We start from the raw sequence: 8,211 nt of genomic DNA, 5'->3' as shown, positions 1-8,211 counted from the left end.
TTCAGAACCCCAGTCTTCACATTCTTGCTTCAGACATCTATACAGCAAATTTCATGCTACATGGATTGAAGAGGAATGTGTTTCATGCTGTTTCATAAATAGCATAATTTTTCTTAGAATTCTCAAAAAAATACAGTGCATTCAGGAAGTCTGTCCACAGCATGTCATACATATCAGTAATCTTGCCTGTGATATATTGCCACCATAGTAGAAAATTAATAATGAGTAATTAGCTGTTACTTTTCATATTTCTTTTCTGCTGTTTTCATTACAAACATTGTATCTCACTTTTCTGTTAGTTCTTTAAGATTTATTTCATGAATAATAATTGATTCTTTGAAATAATTGACTGTAACTTTGTATCCTTGAGGAAATATCAGAACAATTTTCTCCTTTAGAATATTCTCCAGTGAACTCTATAGAAGATAACTCATCCCCAACAGAAATACATTCTATATGATCCACAAATACATCATGGATCTAACTACTGTTTACATTATTTTTATTTATCCCTTACACAATGATCATACAAACATGCTAGCTATTCTTTGTACCATTACAACTATGAGACTTTTCCCCCTCTTATCTGCAGGAGCAATAAAATGCACCTTGAAGAGCTGAATGCTAATTTCCCAAATATTCAGTTGAAGAAAGACATCTAGCTCTTTAGGTATAAGTTGATTCTCTCCAATGTCCTAATAGCAACCTGTTATCATGTGACAAGTAATAACAAGAAAAAGATGCAATGCAAAGTTTTAGACAGTTCTGTGTCTTTTGAAATTTGCCATAGTGAATACAATGAGGCAGTTTCCCCTAGATCCCCCATTACAACACATATATGCATTTAACACAAAAAATATATTTACAGGAGGCTCTGCATCACTTAGTTTATTCTTTCATATTTGATTTGAATGAACATACATTGTATTTGTACACTGGAACAGGTCTGCTCATGTACAACGTCCTCTGAATTTGTTGTGCGGAGGACAAAATAATTTATTTGATCTCCAGAAATTTTTCTGTTTCTTACCTAAATATTTTTGGAGTACTGGGAAGTCTTTTGAAGAAGATAAATAATGTCTGGCAATACACAAAAGAAATGAAGAATTATCATGATTTAAAACTTTTGATCAGTTTTCTTAGTCTAATGTTATTCACTATCTTGTGGTTGGTTTTTTATTGTAGTCAGCTTTTTGTTGTAGTCTGACCCTGTCCCATGTAGCACAGAATCCTAAGGTGGCAAGATTTTTTCTAATATGTCATGGGACGAAACAGGGCCCTAGAGTCTGTTTTTCTCTTCTGTCCCCACTTTAGACACCAGCAGCTGTAATGAATAGTGTGTCAGAGATGCTTCTCCCTTAAATTTAGTCTCTAGTGCATAATTGTCAGTAGATAACCCTGAATGCAGTTACACAGAAAAGCCACTGTGGGTACATTGCTTCCCTGTTCCTTATGACAAAAAGCATTTCAGTAGAGAGCCCCAACACCCTCCCCAATTTTTAAAAACATAAGGCATTTGTATTTTTTTTTTTTATATTTTACTCTGACTTTTGTATTCTGGTGCATTTAATCCACTGTGAACAAAGAGCATTTGGAAAAGTTATGCACATCCTTTCATTGCTCTTTTTTAATGGGTGTTCCTTTCTACCATCCTTCTTAGCTATGCTTAATCAATAATGCATGTTTTTCAACTTTATCTAGAAAAGAGGGAAAAGCTGACTGATCACTAGACTTCATTTGAACATAATGAACTTCTTAAATAGAGTTTTAGAGATGCCTTGTAAAGCTGTCTGACTCTTTCACTAAGGTGTTAATTTTCTGGTTTTGCATTTTGTGAAAATGTTTTCGTACATTTTCCGTTCCTGCTTAACCAAATATGCATTTATGTTAACTTGTTTAATGATGTAATAGAATTGGGATAATTAATGTGTTTATTCCTCAGATAACTCAAGTCTGTGCAATGGCAGAATTGTCTTCCTTTTACAGGTCCTTCATCTAGCAAGTGTTTTATTGTATGCTCTTTCTTTGGATATTCTTCCATGAGAAAATGGATTGAAATTACATAGCATCATTCAAAGAAAGAATGTATTTTTAAGATCATTTCAAAGAAAGGTTCTATATCTTCATTACATTTGCTCTCTGGACTATTTCCTTTATTTTCTTTATTTTGTTTATGACATGAATTTTCATATACTTGTAACTATTTTAAAAATTATGCTTCATGCATGCAACAAAGGGAAGTTTATATGACTTACTGAACTTGAATATGTTTTTAAATACCAGATAATATCTCTTTCAAGGGAAATTATGTTTTATGAGGAATCTCTTTTAATTCATATTGATAAGGAAATATCAGTACTAACCTTGTATGACACAAAATTTTGAGGATTTCACATAACAGTCATGTTAACAATTAGAAGAAATGGTCTGTCAGATCCTTCACAGATAGGACAGGTCACTATTGTCAGGACTTGTAGGGGTATTGGAACACTATTACAGGACTAGGGTAGAAGCAAAATTTTTGAAAGAACAGGTCAGGCAACTGATGAGAGTATCAGTCTGTCTGACAGAATGCTTTTGACTCACAGAAAGGAGATCTTCTGTGTTAGGTCTGATTCTGCTCCATGTAACCATAAATGGATTAAGGTGGCAGGAAAAGCGATTCTGGAAGCAGCCAGGGAAGGTATCAAAAATGTAATTAAAACTCAAAATACAGTTCTATATCTTTTTATTCTCTTTATCTATGGGGTTTTCTTGTGGTTTTGTCTTCATTTTGTTTTTGTTTCCCACAGGCATTTTTGATTTGGGGGAACTACAGTGCAAATAGATTTCCAAAGGTAAAAGGTCCAGGATGTCTATTCAAATATGGCTTTTTGTGAATCAGGGTGATTAAACACTAGAGTTGTCAAAGAATTTCTGAGCTATGTGGCTGGTCTGAGCTGATAACTACAGAATGTATTTAAAACTGATTGTTTTCAAAGTTGTGTGGTTTTTCTTTTTGTCATGACAGGACTTTCAGAAATCCACAAGCAAATTAACCTTGACTGGATAACTATGAAAGGTCAGTTCACAAAAGTTGTGTGATCAGATCTATTTTGTGTTCTAGGTAAAGAATACCTGTGAGTGGGTTCTGTAATCTGAAACACAGGAGTTCTAGCTTGTGTTTGTTTTCAGAAAGGGAATAAATGTGAACAAACTCTGCAATGGAGAGATGTTCCCCATAGTTCTTCAGCTTCAGACATACACAATTAATGTCATGGTAGGGTTTTATTCTGCTCACATGTAGAAAGATAGGTCTGATTCATGGAAGTCTAATTGTGTGGGGAAAAAAATTTGCAATTATCTAAAAGGCTTTCTCTCCCATCTTTCCAAAGAGCACATCTCTAAATGGCAATGCTATCTGGTGCTCAGAGGTGATTTTGCTCTGAGAAGGTGTACCATGGATTGTCTTGATGAGGAGCTGTGAGTTCAGGCAAAAATTGAATACCATAAACACCAAGAAAAATATCAATAAAGGAAGGGAAGTTTTCCTGGGGACTAACTGTTATGAGCTGGAAAATCGACTGCAATTGCTTTGCTTTTGTTCTAAATATTATAGACATAAAAAATGACGAGATTTGCCTAGAGCTGACAATATCAAGAAAGTAAAACTTTGCCTTTTTAACTCTTGCCTTTTAATATAATACACAGGTTTTCATTTTGATTTCATGTGCTAGCAACCCCTATAGCAGTACTCTGCAAATTTCCATACCTACTTTTATAACTCTTCAAATAATATCAGTTATATTTTCTTGAGATAAAACTAAAAATAAATGACCTTTTCTTCACTTGAGACAATGATGGAATGTTCTCACTGAAAATGAGATCTGTGTATGAAGCGATGAAAAAAATGTAATATTTTTAGTATTTTCTAAATCAATACTACTCCCCTCTTGCATTTTGCATATTCATACAAATTTAAAATGAACAAGATACCAATCTTGCATATTTTCCTGAAAGCTAATGGTAGCTCTGTCTTGTTCATGTTTTTGTAACTGATCCTGAATTTTGTAAATTACTTTCCCCTACAATTTTCAATGCGTCAAAATAAATCCCAGCAAAACAGTAATTTTAAAATCTGTTTGACATTTTAAATATGGTCCTAAACTGTAGTTTATAATGAAGCTGTCTGTATCGAAGACAAGACACAGAGGTAAGCTTTTCATGTAGCTTTAAATAATTTCTGCTGGGCTTATGACACCAGCTGACCTCCTAAATGACATATGTTCCTGATGAACTCTTTAACTGCTCTCTGCATTTGCATACTGGCTGATAGGAACTGGTGATACATACCCCTGTAGAAAGGCTGTGCCACATTTGTATTACACTGAACTGTCTGAAACAGGGAACAGGATGTGTTGCTAAGGATACAAGAAAGAGCAGAACTCTGCAGCCACTGCTGCGCTGGAAAATTGCCCTTATCATTTTGAAAGGAAAACAAGAATAATTAATTTTGTCACACAGTTTCAGGTGGCCACCCTACTATTTATTCAGACAAATACTGATTTGGTGTTTTTTATATTAAATTTTTTTGTGCTGACTAACCTAGACAAGAAGCCAGAAAAGATGCTAAATTTCCTCAAGTCTGAAACAATATAATGAAAAATATATAACTTTCATTACATTAGTATTAATAATTAGAAAAAATCCCATTAAAATGTTTTCTGCCCTCAAAAAGCAGCTTTTCCAGTTGTTGCATTTTGAAAAGCTGGAGATTCAGCATCCAAAATATTCCAGTAGCTTCAGTTAATCTATTCTGATTCTCCTCTTCAATAAAAGAAATAATAAGTTAAATCCTAACTATGAATATGTTTCTTACAACTACTGTTTTTACTTTTTCTTTTTTCAACAAATGGACAGTTTGAATCAAATTCAGAAGAAATGGCTGTACAATAACATTTACAAAATCCATGAACATGAAGGCAACTAAGTGTCTCCAGTGTTAAAGCAGGCATAAAAAAAAGAGTATAAATTACTTCTGTTTCCTTCAGGTTGATCCTGTGACTGAAAAGAAGACCAGAAACAAATAAACAAATTAGGTTTTCACAGTCATAATAAGTTAATAGCCCTATCTGACCATGTTAGCAAAGGAATAAACAATCACTGGTCTGTACATTCTGTTCCATCAGATGTAGATCTTGAGACAGGCTTTGTAATTGCCTTACATAAAGTTATTAATTTTTTCATTTGAACTTGAAACACTATCTTATGGCCTCTGCTATGGGTCATACTATAAGATATCTGGTTCTTGTGGTATTTTAACTTATAGTCTAGTACCAAGAGAACACAGACACTAACCAAACATCAGGCAAGCTGAACTAAAATAATGGAAATGAGGAATCTTGGAATGTAAGTCCCTAAGGGAAATTGGAGAGAAATATTCCTAGATGATTTCAGTATCACAAATACTTTTCATTAATTTTACCACAGAGAAAGAAAACTTCCTGACAATTAGGATAACCATATTTTTCCCTGCATATTCTGCTTTTAAATCTCTGCTCCTCCCAGATATGTGATTATATTATTGTTCTTGTTTACCAAATCAGTTGGAAGACCTTGAATTTTACAAGCCCATGGCTGTTCTGAATGAAATATTGCCTTTTCTATTCATCGTTTGTATCTCTTTCCATGATTCCTTAGTAGTATTTGTGAGAGAAGGGGAGGACTTTGCCTATCAAGACTAAGAATAATAGTATTTCTCGGGCAAGCAGACCTTAAAAAATTGAACTCTGAACAATTTTGTTTCCAGTACTGTGCACATAGAAGGGTCAGCTTAGAGATCAACTCTGAATTATTGCTTTTAAATAAATGTTAGGCCTTTCATGATTCAATATTCTCCAGGAAGTCTGCCAAGTCTGAGGTTAAAAATTCCATTATACACTAGTTTCCTTGCTGCTATACAACTAGTTAAGGTTGAGCTGACTTTTACTAGGTTTGGAAAGGGAAAAACTCAGTTTTTAAAAATGGTACTGTGCTGAAATATTCCTTGGGCTTCTAAGATTCTCTTTTGTATAAATTCTAGACATGTTTCAGGATCTAAGGAAATTGTCATTATGGATTAATGCTATTATTTTGTTTTGAAGACTGCAAGGCAATCACGTAGTTCAAACTGAAAGCCATGAGTATATTAGTCTTACAAAAGTAGTAATTGAAATGCTTTTGACTAAATGTGACTGCTCCTTGCACATGCCAGCATGTTTATATATTTTGAAGGTATAGGGATGCAACTGAAGGAAGACAATATTCAGAAAGAAACAGAATTAAAGTTCAGAAAAGGTTGGAGTCTTTTGTTTTTGAAGATATGATTAATTTTTCCACTCGTTTTGGTGGGCTCTTTATTGTTTTTACACTTTCTTATACTGTTGTCCTGGTTTGGAGTAAATTAGGGAAGAACCTCCAAAAGGAGTCCCCTAAACCAAACCTCCACCACCCCTTCCGCCCCCCAGCCCTGGGTTCGGGAAGGAAAATACCTCGGAGGAAAGTGGAAAAACCGGTTTATTGACAAAAATACACTCCCCAACACCGAATAGTGGGAAAGGACGGGTTACTGTGTCGATGGGGAGGGTGCTGACGCGTCTCTGTCTGGCCCGGGTCTTCTCCAACTTGTCAGGTCAGGTCAGGTCCGGAGCCGGTTCAAACCTTGGGGGGGGGGGGGGAGAGAAAGAAAGGAGGAGAAAAAAAACAAACAGAAGCAGCGGGGGGAAGAAAAACGGCGGCAGGGGCAGCCGGAGAGCAGAGCGAGGCAAAGCGAAGCGAAGAAGGCAAAAGCAGCTGAGCCAGCTGAAGCAAGAGCCGAAAAGCAGCCAAGCAGCCAAAAGGAGGCAGGAACTGCAGGCTCCTGCCCAAGAGGGCGGGATTCAGCTGCGAGACATAACAACATATCCAAGATATGGGATGGATATATGGGATAGGAGGCAGCTCAACCCAGAACATTCCACCCCTTATCCCATATATCCATCCAATTAAAACTTTCATCTCACTTACTCAGACCTTTAGCACTTACACATTTCCGTCCGTCTTACTTGCTCAGACCTTCGACACGTACACATTCCCTTCTGTTTCATGTCTAACTGATCTAACACGCAGACAATGGTAGTAACATTCAGCACGTATCAATCTCACCCCATATTCAGATCTCCCTGAGGTACACATCGCATTGTTCCATCTTTCTGCATTATCCACCATGTACAACCCGGTCCTCGAGCAGAGACAACTCCACGGATGGGTTTGCCCGTACTCGAGTCAGGGTTGATCCATACTGTCTTTCCCAACAAACCTCTAACATGGGCCACTGGGACTTTATCTCCATCTACTACATTAAGGTGCTGGGACTGAGCAGGACCCCCTCGGTTGGTGGAACCTCGAGTGTTAACTAACCAGGTGGCTTTTGCTAAATGCTGCTCCCAGTTTTTTAAGGACCCTCCACCCAACGCCTTCAGGGTGGTTTTTAACAGCCCATTGTACCTTTCCACTTTACCCGCGGCTGGTGCATGGTAGGGGATATGATACACCCATTCAATGCCATGTTCCCTAGCCCAGGTTTTAATAAGATTATTTTTGAAATGAGTCCCATTGTCTGACTCAATTCTCTCGGGAGTGCCGTGCCTCCAAAGGACCTGCTTTTCAAGGCCCAGGATGGTGTTGCGGGCTGTAGCATGAGACACAGGATAGGTTTCCAACCATCCTGTGGTGGCTTCTACCATGGTCAGCACATGACGCTTGCCTTGGCGGGTTTGAGGCAGTGTGATGTAATCAATCTGCCAGGCCTCCCCATACTTGTATTTAGACCACCGTCCTCCATACCAGAGAGGCTTCATCCGCTTGGCTTGCTTAATGGCAGCGCATATTTCACAGTCACTGATAACTTGAGAAATGCTGTCCATGGTTAAATCCACCCCTCGGTCTCGTGCCCACTTATAGGTGGCATCTCTGCCTTGGTGACCTGAGGCATCATGGGCCCATCGTGCTAGAAATAACTCTCCCTTGTGCTCCCAGTCAAGATCTACCTTCAACTCCCCTATCTTTGCAGCTTGATCTACCCGCTGATTATTTTGCTGCTCCTCATTAGCTCTACTCTTGGGGACATGGGCATCTACATGGCGAATCTTCACAGGTAGGGTTTCTAACCGGGCAGCGATATCTTTCCACTCTTCAGCAGCCCAAATTGGTTTA

This window comes from Sylvia atricapilla, chromosome Z (genome assembly GCF_009819655.1).
Source record: "Sylvia atricapilla isolate bSylAtr1 chromosome Z, bSylAtr1.pri, whole genome shotgun sequence".
Taxonomy (NCBI): Eukaryota; Metazoa; Chordata; class Aves; order Passeriformes; family Sylviidae; genus Sylvia; species Sylvia atricapilla.
Note: the sequence above shows the minus strand (reverse complement) of the source record.